Source organism: Tamandua tetradactyla, chromosome 11 (assembly GCF_023851605.1).
Source record: "Tamandua tetradactyla isolate mTamTet1 chromosome 11, mTamTet1.pri, whole genome shotgun sequence".
In the NCBI taxonomy this organism is placed as follows: domain Eukaryota; kingdom Metazoa; phylum Chordata; class Mammalia; order Pilosa; family Myrmecophagidae; genus Tamandua; species Tamandua tetradactyla.
In genome coordinates, this window is record NC_135337.1 from 24,045,316 (window position 1) to 24,061,474 (window position 16,159).

At 36.2% G+C, this 16,159-nt stretch overlaps 1 protein-coding gene across 16 annotated transcripts in view; it reads left to right on the plus strand.

The window, feature by feature from the left end:
• Positions 1-16,159, plus strand: part of PLPPR5 (phospholipid phosphatase related 5) — a 413,822-nt gene that overhangs the window by 90,681 nt on the left and 306,982 nt on the right. The window lies entirely within an intron of this gene.

Consider the following 16,159-nt stretch of genomic DNA (forward strand, 5'->3'; position numbering starts at 1 on the left):
AAATTCCCATCATTTCAACAAACTCTTGCATGCTATTTGCTCTGGCAGCCAAGAAACCTGAACACCCTCCAAAGTCATTAATAAAATATAACAGTATATTTAAAATTTTTGCATCATGATCAAGTGGATTATTCTTAGGATTGAAGAGATAGTTCAACATTAGGAATCTATTAAAATAATTAATTGCATTAAGAAGTTCTGAGAGGAGTCATATGATCTTATCAGTAGACACTAAAAAGTATTTACTAAAACTCAACCTATATTCCTTTTTAGAAATCACGAATAAATAAGAAGGATACATTCTTACACATTAAATTATATTATGTTAAAAGTATTAATTATAGCAATACAAGTTATGATAGACATCTCATAGCTTTAAGAGCTATATAGCAAATTCTAAAAGTATTCTACTAAAATCAGGAATTAGAAAGACAGACGCTTGCTACCATCTCTATTAATTTTGAAAGCTATCACCTCCACTAAATTAATCTGTACATTCAATGCAATCCCAATCAGAATCCCACCAGGATTGTTTGGAACTTTATCGAATGACTCTGAAATTCATCTGGAAGAGGAAGCATGGGAGAATGGTGAAATGCAACAATAACGTACTATGGTAATAAAACAGTGTGGTACTAGCCCAGAATGGGCAAATCAATAGAAAGGAACAGATGCAAGAAATAGAGCCAAGTGTATACGGGATAATTTTATCATAAGGTATACGATAAAAATAGCATTTCAAACTGTGGGAGACAGATGGATTATTCAATAGATAGCATTGAAATAACTAGCTAGCCTAACAGGAAAACTTAATTTGGGGCTTTAACAGCATATACCTACAGACTATTGAATTGGCTTCCTAGGTTCCTGTCCTTCTACTTCCTTTTTCATTGCCCACCTGCTGGAACAAGCCATCACCGCCTCTCTCATGGACAAATAGAGTCTTCTTCTAACAACTGTTCCCGACTCCTTTGCTCCACCCCATAATCTATTTTCTCATACTGCAACCGAAGGAATATTTTTAAAACATATACCTCATCACATCATCTCTCCCTACACACACATGCACGCACATCTCCTTAAAAGCCTTAAATGGTTTCCTGCTTTTTGGGAGGTAAAGAAAAAAAAAAAACAGTACAAATTACAGAGCCTCCAGTAAACAAGAGGGGTTGAATGGTACCATGTAGTTAAGTTGGTTATAAGCCAGAGATGATATGGCCCTATTTTCAGGGACTGTGCATTTTATGGAAAATAAGAGATTAGAACATAACATACAAAGAAAGAATATAAAACAATACATTCAAGTATTAATGAAATTTAACAACTATCAAAATTAACAATTTACAGTTTAAAAAGGCCGCTGGAAAATTACATTAGTAAGATTTTTCAGAGAAACTGTCTGGGACATTCATTAAACTCATTACACAGATTTATTTATAGATATATCAAAAGAGCAATATTTAATAATATCTCACCTGTAAAATGAGTTCAGAGCTAGAATGAAATTTTGAAATGTGATACAGAAAGGCTCCCAAACTCTAATGCAATCACCCCTTGATTGTTCTCGGATTTTAAAGTCATGCGTGAACTTCAGTGCAAATCATATGTAACAGTGGATGATAGCGTAAATGATTGAGAGGCATTTTTGTAGGTCTGATTTAGGTTATACGACATTTTGGAAGTAGATTTTTCTTGATAATAATCACATTTTATTTAGGTTCACATTAAAATTCAATGCATTTCCTCGTTGAAGGACTAGAACCTTGCTACTCAAAGTACGGTCCTCTGCCATGGTGCATTGGCTTCAGCTGGGAACTAGTCTGGGACGCAGAATTCCAGGTGCCACCTAAAACCTACCAAATTAGAATCCGAAGTTACCCAAAATCTCCACTGATTTTTAAGAACATTAATGTTTAAGAAGCACTGGGCTAGAGTGTCTTCTGGGATAATCCCAATCAAAACTGAAATTTGAAATAATATTCTTTCCCAAACACATCAAGTCACAAGGGATAATCAAGTCAGTGGGTATTTCTTTTGTCTATCCACCTTTTTAAAATTTTCTCTACTCCTTCATCAAATGTGGAAATTAATATACATGTCATAAAAAAAGAGAATTGACGAAGAATATTCACCCTCTTTTTTTCCAAAATATCAAGATTTATCAAATATGAACTGTAATCATTTAAAATATAAATGTTAATATCTATCACAAATGGAGTTGTACTTTTATTTGTTATAGAAGAAACTATATTTTGCTTTAACCACTCTAAGTTATATTTCATGGCCAACTCCGGCCAATTTTTTTTAATGCCAATAGTACTTTTAAAAATGTTTTACAAAAAATTGTTTTACACTGCGAAGCATTGAACAAAGATGAAAACATTGGAATAATTTGTTTCATTATGTTAATGTAATATTCTCTATGGTATCTATAATCTCTACTGCAACTAGGATTTCACTGTTTATGATTGACATTGAAAGCAGTACAAATTTGAATTTTGCATCTCAAATTCTGAGATAGATCACTTTTATATATACTTTATATACTATATACTTAAAATTTGTTTCCGTGGGGAGATAGATTTTTTCTTTCATGTAATGCCTTCAGTCAAAGTAAACTTGGACAATAATTATAGATATGCTTTTGAGGGATAAGCATTTTCTAATCTTTCTATTGTTGTCACAGCAGGAAATTGCTTATTGGTATCATGTATTTCATTCAACAGCAGATAATATACCCAGTAAGATAAATTTTGGCTGCCATATGTCTGAAGACTGAAAAAAAATCATAAATAGAAAAAATATTGAGAAAACAAGATACTTACAAATTTGTCTGAGCTCCCATTATCTTAGGGGTTTGATAATGGTCAACATAAGGTGTTTATATTCTGTTTTCCCCGATTTCAGAGTACAAAATAATTTTCTTTCTTGTAACAATGATACAAGTCTGTCTTCCCACCACTGGAGAGTTGTTCAATGTGTTTTCTTAGATGATGAAAGCGGGAAGAACCCCTTTTGTTTTAAAGTGAAACTTCAGATTCAGAATATCCTCAAGAAAGCCTGGGGGAGGCTATGGAGGAGGAAGGGAGCTGGCGCTGCAGGTCTCTCCCAGCCAGGAGGGGGCGGTGTTGGGTGAGGACCGGGGAGGAGATGGCACCACCCACAGCGCAGTCAAAACACTTGCTTGGGGCCACACAGTACATCTGTGATTACACTCTCCCTGCATTCCTTCCTTCCTTCATTCATTTAGAAACCACATATTGAACATCTACGCTGTTCCAGGAGCGCAACAGAAAACACGGACAAGACAGACAAAAAGCTCTCAAAAAACTGCCATTCTAGTAGAAGACAAAAAGAAATGAACAAAAATGTAATATGTAAAGTATTAGATAATGATAAGTACCATGGGAAAAAAAATAAAGCAGGAAAGGGTTACTTGCAGTATCATGAGAGGTCTCAACTATAAATGGGGTGGGCACCACAGTTCAAAACTCAGTCCAACATATCTGAGTTTCAGAGTTTCTCTCTGTTGTTAAGTGGACATGGATGAAATGATTTTCTCTGCACATCTATCAGAGATAGAGTCAGTTAGAGCCTTGTGTTTCAGGGCTTCTTTTTTTCATTTTTGTTCATTCACCCATTCAGCTTATTTTAAAAAAGATATAATGCATTTCATCAAAACCCCTAAGGGCAGCTATCTATCTCTGTGTAAAATCCAACATCCTTAGCATGAACGACAAGACCACAGCACGATCTGGTCTGCAGCTGGTCTCTGATTTCTTCCCCTGCCATTCCCCTATGTGAACACTCAGCTCTAGGCCCCATGGCCTCATTGCCATGCCTCACGTATACAACCTCAGGACTTTTGCATGGCTGATTCCTTTATCTTGAAGAATTGCTTTCTAGGTATCTAAATGGCTTAGTTTGGGTCATTTCTTAAATATGGCATCTTCAGAGAAGCCTTTTTTGAACTTTCTAACTAAAATAGCCCCAAATCAATCTATCTTCTTATTGAACCTCAATGTCATTCACAGATAGAAACTGGTTATCTACCTTAAATTGGATCGTTCATGAAGGGCTTCTCCATGTAGGTGACACCTAATCTGAGATCCAGAGGACAAAGAGAGATTTGGTCATGTAAAAAAAAATTAGAGTGAATTCCAGGCAAGTGGAAATTGATGCAGAATGTCTAAAGTGGGAATGCTTTTGATAAGTTTAAATAATAAATAGGTCAATATAGCTGCAGTAAGAAGGGCAAAGTGTCGAGATTTTGATGAAGTTAGAAAAGTGGGCAAAGGACAAATGATGTAAAAACATTTGGTTTATAATAAATAGCTAGGGTCTTGCTCTACAAGTCTGTTGAAATAGGATAGAATTTTAAGCAGTGTAGCAGTATTTTTAAAGGATCACCTTAGTTGCTAATTAATGTCATTTATTGAGATGGGGAAACTACAGGGGGAACATGTTTAAGCGGAGAGGTCAAGAATTTTGCTTTGGTCCTATTTAGTATGATATGCATATAAAATACCCATATATAGGTAATAAGTGGGCCTGGATTTCTGGAGAAACATCATGGGTAGAATGTTGTCTTGGTATCTTAACAAAATGGAAGATATTAAGTTGTTATGAGGACTAAAAAACATATATTCTTTTTCTAAGGAGCTTGAAAGCTAACTAGGAATATTAACAAAGACATGTACCTAGTATAATGTATTTAGTACTAAACTTGAGCTCACCAATAAGAATGATAAGTATGAGTTTTAATTTTCAAATAACACATGATCTTTCACTAGATTGTTTTCTGGTTTCGTTATTGTCAACTGTAAGCTCCTTTATTCTTTGTCACCAGAACACAATGGTGGGAAATACATGTGGTTTACACTCCTCAGGGAGTTTACAGTCTAATTAAAAATAAAATTAAATTATTTACACAAAATCCATGACTTAAAACTGTGATGAATAATTCGAATGAGTTCTCCATATACATTTGAGAAGACTGATTGGATCTGTGTCATCGGGGAAACTTGTGTGTGCAAGGAGGAGTAGATGGAGAATATAGAGGGTAGGAGTAGAGAGAAAGGTGTTGTATGCAAACAATAGCACGTGTGAAGACTGTGAGCTGATGGAAGCATAGTGCACTTGAGGGATTGAGAAACCATTGTGATTGAAGCAGGGCTGCTTGACTAGAGAAGGAGAGTCAGGTAGAGGCCAGCCTAATGGGTCCTTGTAAGCCATGCTAAGACAATGAAAGCCATTGAAAGACTTTGAACAGGGAATGCAATGAACAGATTTTCAGTTTTTAAAGATCTTTCTGGCGCCAGTAGATTTGGGTGAGAGTAGGGTAGATCTGATAGGTGCATATAGAGGTTTACATTGTGCGAGAACCTACAGTAGACTGCAAGGGAGTGCAGATGTCAGCGATGTTAATTAGAAAAATTCAAGATTACATAATAGATAGATAAGGTAAAACCCACCAGGTTTGTTGGTGGATTTTGTGAAGGCTTAAGGAAAATGGGGGTTTCTAAGATGACTGATAGTTCCCTGGTTTGTGTACACAGAGGATTGTGGCATCCTTCACTTAGGGAAGGCATTTAGCAATACCACATTGCTTTCTAAAACAATGTGCTGTCCTGGACATTGCACAGTGCCCTTGCAAAGGCAAATAAAGTTTTAAAGACCACGTGACATTAGAGGTATTACTTTATTTTACAGGACTTCTTATATAAGGCATAGTGTTTTACTTATTAGTTAGATACATCCTCTATAAATGAAAACTCTGTATAAGAGTTGGTTGATTTTACATATTTATTTGATATGCTTAGCGAGGTAATCTTGCTAATTTGCCTCACAAAAGCATAGCTATCAATATAGTCTTACTATGAAAATCTTAGCTAATTATTATGATTGATGAAGGCTAATTCTGTTTACTTCAGATATAATCTGCTGTTTTCTCTCTTTATAAATCATCTTTATCGTTTGTGGAGCAATGGGGGATTTTAATTCAATGGTTGGCTGTCCTTTGTAGCTTTCTTATATTAATCTCCAGATAATGAAAATTTAAGAAGGCTCAGGTTCTTTCTTCCCACCTCATCTTTTCACAGTTTTTCCTGATTACATATCTTCCAGTAGTTCTTATGAACACAATATTGAATAACATATTTTATGGTTACACTTAATCTTGAGTAAAAATGAAAAACTGTTTTTGTAAAACTCAAAAACCCCATCAGCATAAAATTAGTATTCAGATCTCACATGAAAATTATAACTGAAAACACTAATTTAAATCTTAAAGTTGTTTTCAAATATTCAAATTCATCAATAAATATTAACTGAAGACCTTCTATATGCTGAGGAATGCAAGGATAAAAAATAAATATAATGCATTACCTTAACATTCATGGAGTTTTCAAGAAATTTATTTGAACAGTTAAGACTTATAGATATAAAATAATAAATTACATTGCAATGTATTGCTTTGAACAGTTCTAAATGTATTCACTCTATATAATAGCGCCTTGAGTTTTACATTTCATATACTTAAATACTACTACCATTACTTCTGCTTCTGCCCCTAGAGATTGAAGAGGAGAACCCTCAGAAGTCACTCACAGTGCAAAATTACTTTCTAAGACTTTAGTCTTATATTCCAGTTTCAGCGATGAAGTAATTTTAGCTTTCAGACCACACGGTTACTACCTAGCTTCTTTATGTAGCCATATATTTAGTTTCACAATCCATCTCACTTCAGAGATGGGGAAACTGAGGTTTAGATATTAGGACATTTTCTCAAGCTATGCACTGTCCCAACTAGCAGCTATTTGTTAATAAAGAATGTTGGCATTTTATTGTCTGAGACTGAAACAGAAGAGTCTAAAAGGATGGAATCTTTCTGGCAATCTATTATATAGGCAAAAATGAAGAATCTAATTGTCCAGTGGAAGTTATAGTTTAAGTGGAATAATCTACATTCTAAATAAAATTTAAATGTTGCTGTCAAGAAGAGAAGGATGGGTGATGAAAACATGCATTTCAAAATATGAAGATTGAAAAGTACATCACTATCAGACAGATGATAGATAGATGGAATTTCTGTTACTTGCGGGCAACTAATCTGTCACTTAAAAAAACAAAGTAGGAGGAGTGAAGGAGAAATTTATTGGCAGGATATTGAGGCTTCTCAAATGATAAAAGGAAAAGTTGAGGAATCATATCATTTAAATCTAAGGACTCCTAGATTATGAATCTCTTCTTTATAAATTATAAATTCCTGGGGAAAGTTTTTATTTGCCTGGTGTGGGTCAAGTATCTTCCATTGTATTGATCATTGAAGCCTTTGATCATTGTATTGATCACAGTGTGCTTGTGATTGTGATAAAAAAGAAACAAATTTAGGGTGATATATGTAACTGGAAGGAAAGCTAGAGGATACAACATGAGACTATATAGCACAGTGAACCCTGTTGTGGGTGATGACTGTGGCTAATTGTACAAATGTAAGAATGTTCTTCCATGAACTAGAACAAATGTACGTCACTATTATAAGGTGTTCATAATACAATGGTATATGGGAAAAGATACACTTAAAGCAAAGTATAGAATATAGTCAACAGTAATATTTTAATATTCTTTCATCAATTTTAATAAGGGTACCACACCAGAACTAATTGTCAATCATAAGGGATATAAGGAATATGGGGTTTTACTTGTAAGAGTAATGGAAATGTTCTAAAATTAATTGTGGTGATGAGTGAACAACTCTATGATTATACTGTGAGCCATTGATTGTATGCTTTGAACGGGTTGCATGGTGTGTACATATTTCTCAATAAAACTGCTTTAAAAAAAGCCTTAAAAATTACAAATTATTGATCATAAAAATAGGATTGCAATGAAATTATTCAATATATTTTAGTGATGCACTTTCTGAGTTTATAGTTGTATATTTTAGAAATAGAAAAATAATAAAAGTACTAATGCAAAGTTGCAGATATTGCATTCTTTACTAAAAAATATAATTTCTAAAAGAAATGCCAATCATATTCTTATTATGAAAACTATTAATTTTTTCTGCACTGCTTGTACCAGGCATATAGTGAGCCAGACAGCATAGCCTGTAAGCTTAGAAGATCTCTCTTGTCCCTTTAACTCAAAATCTACAGGCAGGCCTGACTAATTTCCTTTTAACCTCTTTTTCCTAATGTCTCAACTCAATTTCCTTGGCTTTTCAAAGCACTTCTATCTCCCAAACACTTAGGGCCACTGCCCGAGTTCACTGTCACCTGAGAGAAAAATTAAGATGCACATGGAGAAGGAAATTTTTGTCTTCGTTACTTCTAGTCTAATTTTATCTTCTACAAAGAGGGTTCCTTTGTATGTCATAGAACTTAGAATAACTGGGCAAGTTGGAATGGAAAATATTTGACCAATATGTGTAAATGCAAACTTTCAGGAGTGTTTCAAACAGTGCCTGAGAAGCCGTATGGTACCTGAATCAATGGCAAATTTCAGAGGATGGGGCTCTTGCCCCACAAGGCTGCTTTAACAAAGCAGCCCCATTTTTGTTTGTTTTCCTTACCTTGAGGAATGGGCTTTGCTGCTAAAAATAATAGTCAATAGATCATAAGGATGAGGAACATTACAGAAGTTTTCATGAGGGGGAAGAAATTGGAGTGGGCTTTGAAAAACAAAAAATATATATATCTTAAATGGATGGCAAGAAAGGAAAACACAACTCCAGGGGAAAAGAAGAAAGAGTGTGAATAGAGGTTAACTAGGCAAAAGTAGAATTTACCTCTGATTTTGAGAACTCAGATAACTATATTACCCCTTTGCTACATTCTCCAGCTTCCAGTGTGTTCTTAACTTCTTTTCCTTTCCAAGTTAAGAAAAAATGCCTATAAGTTAAAGGGAAGAAAAGTGAATAGGACCTAGAGTTTTAAAACCAGGTGTTAGTAGGTGTTATGTTATGTAATGCTTGTGACTTTTGGAAAATTAGTTATCCCTATAAGCCTTATGTTTCTATTTGCATAATAGAGCTCATAATAACACTTGGTTTTCAACCCTGTCATTATAGAACTTGTAATCAGTAAGAGGACAGACACAATAAAAACTTTAAAAATGAGTGTAAACCATGCTAATTGATAATAAGGGCCATAAAATAAAGGAGAGCAAAAATCATCTGGTTGGGCAAAGTGGATGGGGAGGAGTAAGTCTTTTGACAGGTAATGGTCAGAGAGGGAGTCTAACAGGATGGCATTGGAGCAGAGACTTGAATGAAATGATGGGCCAAGCCATGAGGTTTTCAATGGGCATGTAATGGTTTGAAGCTGTATGTACACCCTAGAAAACATGTTCTTAAATCTAAGCCATTCCTATAAATGTAAACCCATTGTGAACCTTTTGATGAGGCTACTTCAGTTAAAATGTGACCCACTTTATTCAGGATGGGTCTTAATCCAATTATTGGAGTCCTTTATAAACAGAATTAATACAGAGGAAGATAGAGAAAGCCACAGAAGCAGGAAGCTGAAAGCAATTAAACCTTTATGAGAAGAGAGAGACCTGCAGATGCCACCATGTGCCTTGTCAAGTTGTAGAGTAGCCACAGATCGATGGCAGTCCATCTTTTGGAAGAAAGCATGACCTGGATGACACCTTGAGTTGGACATTTTCATGACCTCAAACTGTAAATTAATAAATTTCCATTCTTTAAGCCAACACATTTCATGGTGTCTTCTTTATGCAGTCCAGGAAACTAAAACAGATTTTGGTAGCAGAAGGGTGGGGTACTGTTATTGCAAATACCAAAAATGTGGAAATGGCTTTGGAATTTGGTAATAGGTATAGGTGGGAAGAATTGTGCAGCACTTGATAAAAGAGTCCTGGATTGTCTTGAGGAGACTGTTGGTGGAAATATATATGACAAAGTTACTTCTGATGAAGCTTCAAGCAGAAATGATGGAACAGAGTTGGGGACTGGAATAAAGGTGATCTTTACTTTATAGTGGGAGAGAACTTGGAAAAATTGACTTCTGCTGCTGGCTAGAAGGTAGAATTTGAGAGTGATGAGCTTGTATATTTGGCTGAGGAGATACCCAAGCTAAATTGGAAAAGTGTAGCCTGTTTTCTCCTTGCAGCTTATAGTAAACTTTGAGAGGAAAGAGATAAGTTGGGAATTGATGAACAGAGGAAACCAGAAACTGATGGTTTTAAAAATTCTGGGTTCCTAGAAAGCAAGTTTCCAGAATATACTGCTCCATGGGATGGTTTAACTGACCATGGATCTAGTCAGTTATTTCAGTGCAAGTCAGGATTTGAAATGCAATTATCCAGGAAGGCTGTGTGGAAAGTCCTGTCATCTTATGGATTGAAACCCTGTATACTGCATTCACAACCAACAAACTTTTTGTGAGATCTGAATGAATGGAACCACTGACAGCTTGGACTAAAAAGGGACAGAAAAGGGACAGATTGAAGGGAAAATCACTTCAAGGGCAGACTATGGAAGCTGAGGTTTGGACATAAGACATCTTCTAGGGCCAAGAGTGTAAGCCCACTGCTGCATATGAAAAGAGTGAGTATGCCGCAGCACCTGGAGAGGGTGGGCATTCTGCCCTTTGGTTCAGAAACAGTGCTGCAGCACCATTCTTCAGGGAAGGTAGAGCATATTCCCTGGAGATTGCAGAATCTGACTGCCACCCCACTGTTCTGAGAGGGTTGAGCCTGTGCCCCGAGATTATGGAGATACTGGCCATCACTTCAATGCTTGAAGAGGGTGGAACATTTACCCCAGTGTTCACGGAGAGCATGACCATTACTTAAGCACTTGAAAGGGGTGGGGCTGTCACTCCATCAGGCCCAGTGTACCAAACATCCTTCTGTAGATGACTCTAAGACCTTGAAATCTAATGGAGTATGTCCTGCAAGCTTTCAAAAAGCTTGTTTGGCTGCATGACCCCTGTTTTCCCTTCCAATTTCTTCCTTCCAGAATGAGGATGTTTATCCTATGCCTGTTCCTCCTTTGTATATAAGAAGTATATAATTTCTTTTCTAGGCTTCAGGTCCACAGACAGAGGAGCATTACGCCCCCAGGACAGACAACACCTTTAACTGAATCTGATGAGACTTTGTACTAAGCATTGTATCTGAAATTACTTAAGGCATTTGGAATACTGTGATGGAATAAATGTGTTTTGCATATAGAAAGAATATATCTTGGAGTGCCCAGAGGGTAGACTATGGTGGTTTGAAGGTGTATGTACCAAGGAAAAATATGTTCTTAAATCTAATCCCATTCCAATAGATGTAAACCAATTGTGAACCTTTTGATGAGGCCACTTCAGTTAAGGTGTGACCCACTTCATTCAGGAGGGTTCTTAATCCTCTTACTAAATGGAATGAACTCAGAAAAAGAAGAGATAGCCATGGAAGCAATAAGCTGAATGAAAGGAAGTCCAGAAACGGAAGAGTACACCAGATGCCACCGTGTGCTTTCCAGTGTGACAGAAGTGCCAAGGATCTCCAGGAGCTGGCCTTCAGGAAGAAAGCATTGCCTTGATTAGGCCTTGACTTGCACATTTTTACATTTCAAACTTGAGCTAATTAATTCCTCTTGTTTAAGCCAATACATGACATGGTATCAGCTTTAGGCAGCCTAGGAAACTGAAAAAGGAAAAATATTTCAGGCAGAGGGAATTGTAAAAACGAAGGCTCTGAGGTAGGAGAATACTTGGTGTCATGTAAGAATAGTAAGGAGGCCAGAATGAAGCAGAATGACCAAAGACAGAAAATGACAACAGAGAAGAAGTTACAGCAGGGGTGGGGAGATAGTTGGACTGAAAGTACAAGGTAGATAGTCTAGGATCTTGAACGTTTTAGTGGGGATTTTGGATCTTACTTTGAGATACATGAAAAATCATTGAAGGGTTTTGAGCAGAGAAAATGAACATAAAACAACTTATATTTTAAAGAAACTATCTCCCATAGGGAATAATGGTATGGGGTCATGAGTAGAAGGAGGGGGACCAGTTAGGAGGCTATTGCAATGGTCCAAGAGAGATACAGTGCTGTTCTACAAATTTTAATTGTAAAATATAATACAATGATTTATTATCATTTTCCTTTTTCTCCATTCCAATCGAGGAGATCTAGTTTAGCTCTGACTAGTTCCTCCTATTTCTTGCTAGATTCAAGAAGAGAAGGAGAAGGGAGCATTTGTCCAAAGAATGCAATTCCCATTAAAACTGACACGTATGCTCTAACCCACATTATGTCCAGACCCTGGTCTGTCTTATTTGACCATGGTGCATAGTTGTTACAGTGTGGAAGTGGATAAGATGTCAGAAATCACAAAGAGGTTTTTGAAATTTGCTTTTGTTACTTTAAAAGTACAGAGTTTACTTTACTGGGTAGAGGCAAACAAGAGACATAATTTCTCCTGGTCCTGATTCCTCTTATGCGCGCATCTGTAATGAAAGTCTGCTACCTTAGGAAACTAAAAAAAAAGGAAAAAAAGATGGATTAAATAATATTTCATAATTAACTTTATGAAAATACTTTAGGTTTGAGAGATACACAGTATAAACTAACATTTTAAAAAGTAGAATATCAATACTTGCACTACTCAATTTTAATGAGTTGTTGTTGGCATGATCAACAACCATAAATACTTGCTCACTGTAAGCTATTGTGCCAAGCTAATTCGTTCAAGTTATTCAAATTTTAGAATATGAAAACCTTAACAAAATGTCAATTCCTATTCTTTTCTCTAACTACTTATTTTTCTGCTCAATATTTTGTGAAGAGGATCAGTAAAAGGTTTCTTTAGTGTTTTTTTTTTTGTTTAATTCCTATTCTCAAGAGAGATTTGATTTAGCATAAAAGTTTTGTTCCAGGATGACTTAAAGTCATGATCTTCAAAAGTTCCAGATTTAGAGGAAGTAGGACCATGGGGAATATTATTTCAGACATATTTTTCTAAAACTGCATGTAATTCTGTTTTTAAAAAAAAAACAAAAAAACAAAAGGCACCTTATTTACCCTTCATTTAAAAAGAAGCTGAATGTACTGGTTTGAAATGATGTTGAACTCTAGGAAAATCATGTTTTAATCCTAATCCCATTTTATAAATCCAGCCGTTTCTTCTAATCCCTATTCAATACTGTATGTTTGAAACTGCAGTTAGATCATCTACCTGGAGATGTGACTTAATCAAGAGTGGTTGTTAAACTGGATTAGGTGGAGACCTGTCTCCACCCATTTGGGTGGATCTTAATTAGTTTACTGGGATTCTATAAAAGAAGAAACATTTTGGAGAAAGAGAGATTCAGAGAAAGCAGAGAAGAAAGACATAGCCATGAGAAGTAGAGAGTCCACCAGCCAGCAAACTTTGGAGATGAAGAAGGAAAATGCCTCCCAGGGAGTTTCATGAAACAGGAAGCCAGGAGAGAAAGCTAGCAGATGATGCCATATTTGTCATGTGCCCTTCCAGATGAGAGAGAAACCCTGACTGTGTTCACCATGTGCCTTCTAACTTGAAAGAGAAACCCTGAACTTCACTGGCCTTCTTGAATCAAGGTATCTTTCCCTGGATGCCTTAGATTGGACATTTCTATAGATTTGCTTTAGTTGGGACATTTTCTCAGCCTTAGAACTGTTAACTTGCAACTTATTGAATTCCCCTTTTAAAAAGTCATTCCGTTTCTGGCATATTGCATTCTGGCAGCTAGCAAACTAGAACACTGAGTGAATATCCTAAGTGTTTTTTTCCATAGCCACTCACTGCTTGTTTGCACTCATCCTGCCACCTCATCTCACAGTATTTGCCACCAAGACTTCTATGTAGCAGAAAAACAGATTTCCAAAAAAAACCATCCTTTACTGATTTTCACTAAAATGACTCAGTTACCACCTGAGTTTTCTGACTCTCCTGCCAAACTGCTCTCATTTCTCTACAATCTCCTTTTTAAAGAAATTCAAGGCTGCAAATTTTCCTTTTCTAGTCCTATCTCTTGCCTAATAATTTTTAAATAGACAATTATCATTCCAGCCACTCCACAATTTTTTAGTAAATGAAGTTATGGACAATATGGGTAAAGAAATGGGCATGTGTAGGAGTAGGATTATAGGACCAGGAATCAAAATAGGGATTGAGAACTGTAGAAGAATCGATATGGGTATGCGCATTTTTATTGCTCTATTTCCCATAGGAAAATTGCCATAGAAAACTAATCCACTTTAGGTTTAGCACCCTAAACACCCTGAAAAACACACTTGGAAATGCAGAATCCATTGGAGGAATTCAGGAATGCTTGATATTGATTGGATCAACTGAAGTGTTTTAAAGATTTCTAGTCAGAAAACGAAAGACACAATTAGAATTAAAAGAGATGAGTTTAAGCCTTGTTGTATGACTTTAGTCAGTCATTTAACTTTTCGGAGCTTCTTCGTTCTCCTTTATTTTTAAATGTGTGTGAATTTAAACACATACATTCGGATTGATATAAGAATCAAATGGATTACAAATGTAAAAACCATTGGGAAACTAGTAAAATAGCAAAATAGTTAATATAAAACTCTTTCTTTGTTTATCTATCTATCTATCTATCTATCTATATATCTATCTATCTATCTATCTATCTATCTATCTGTTTGTTTTCTAGCAAATGACCTCAAGAAAAGTAGGGCAGAATTACGTGACAATAAGAAGGCTAAAGATGTTATATGCATAGCTTCTGGTCTTGATTGTGTAATTTGCACACATTTTATTTCAGATCCTCCTAGCATATTTCAATTAAATTCAGTTTGCTGAAGTTAATTTTTTTAAAGAAAAGAAATCTTTCTGTTGTGGCCAGAATAGGAAAAGATTAAAGAAGGCAAACCTCACGATGGACTCGTCTCCTTCGTGTTAATTACATCTGAGGCATGACTTATATCTCAATATTTCCACAGCGAGTATATTATTCAGCAAATATTCACTCCCTTCCCACATCTAAGACACCTATGGGAGGGGGACACTTTCTGAAACCCCACATGATGTCCCTACCCATGGTACTTGTTCTGCTCCGTAGATGGGAGTGAGAGTGTGCAAATTCCAAACCCAGTTCTTAAGAGACAAAAACTCATTTCACTGGCCTTTCGGAGAGCGTCTGATCTCCAATAGGAGAATCTATGCAGGTATTTGTGCACCTCCCTTCTGGGTCCCAGAATGAGACACTTTGTCGAGATGTGTGAACAGGAGATGAAGTGGCTATTGCTGCATGCTCCTGAATTTGGGGGTAATTAGTAATGCAGCATTATCATGACAACAGCTGTTGTTAGAGTTCCTTACCTCTAAGATTTAGTGATAAAGCTTTTGGAGAATATGAAACCCAAATGGGCCTGTTGATTCGTGCTCCCTTTACAGCAGCCCATTGGAGGGAAATTGTAAGTCTCTAGAGCAAACACTAGCACCCAGTTCATTTGTCCTCATGGGGCTGTGGGGGAGAATACTAAAAGGAAAAGAGATGCTTCTAGTTTAAGATTTATGATCGTTGAGCGGCTCCACTCCCTGCAATTGGGAGAAAAACACCAGTTAACTCATTCAACCTCTGTGGGAGGGCTGAGGAGGGTGGAACAAGAGGATATTAGGGTTTAGGGATAATCCTTTCTCCTGAAAACCAGAAAATAAGAGAAATAGATATACTGCACACATATATACGCACAAATATACTTTGTGTTGTTAATACATTGAACTTAACAAATAAATCTATGGACAAGGAGGAATGTGGCTATATTCCTTGGAGGTAGAAGTCAGCAATCTATTAAGGAGTTCTGCTTCCACTTTCTTAAAAACCACAACCCTTATTTCAACCCCCAACCACTAACCCCTCTGCGGATCCTCCTGGGGTCAGTACAGATATTACCTGGAAATACTCTGAAGTGGGTCACAACTGTACATTAATTGAATTGAATCCAAGGTAATACTATGCTCAAAGCCAAAGTTTATTCTTTAGTTGCTATTCAAAATTATGACTATCCATGTAGTACAATATAGCAATGCAATTAAGATATTCAATAATAAATGAAAACATCCCAGAGTACTCCAAATTTTTTACTGCAAACCTCCTCGAACATTACCAAATTCCCAGGGAGAAATTAAGTCTAAAGTTTAAATCCCCTT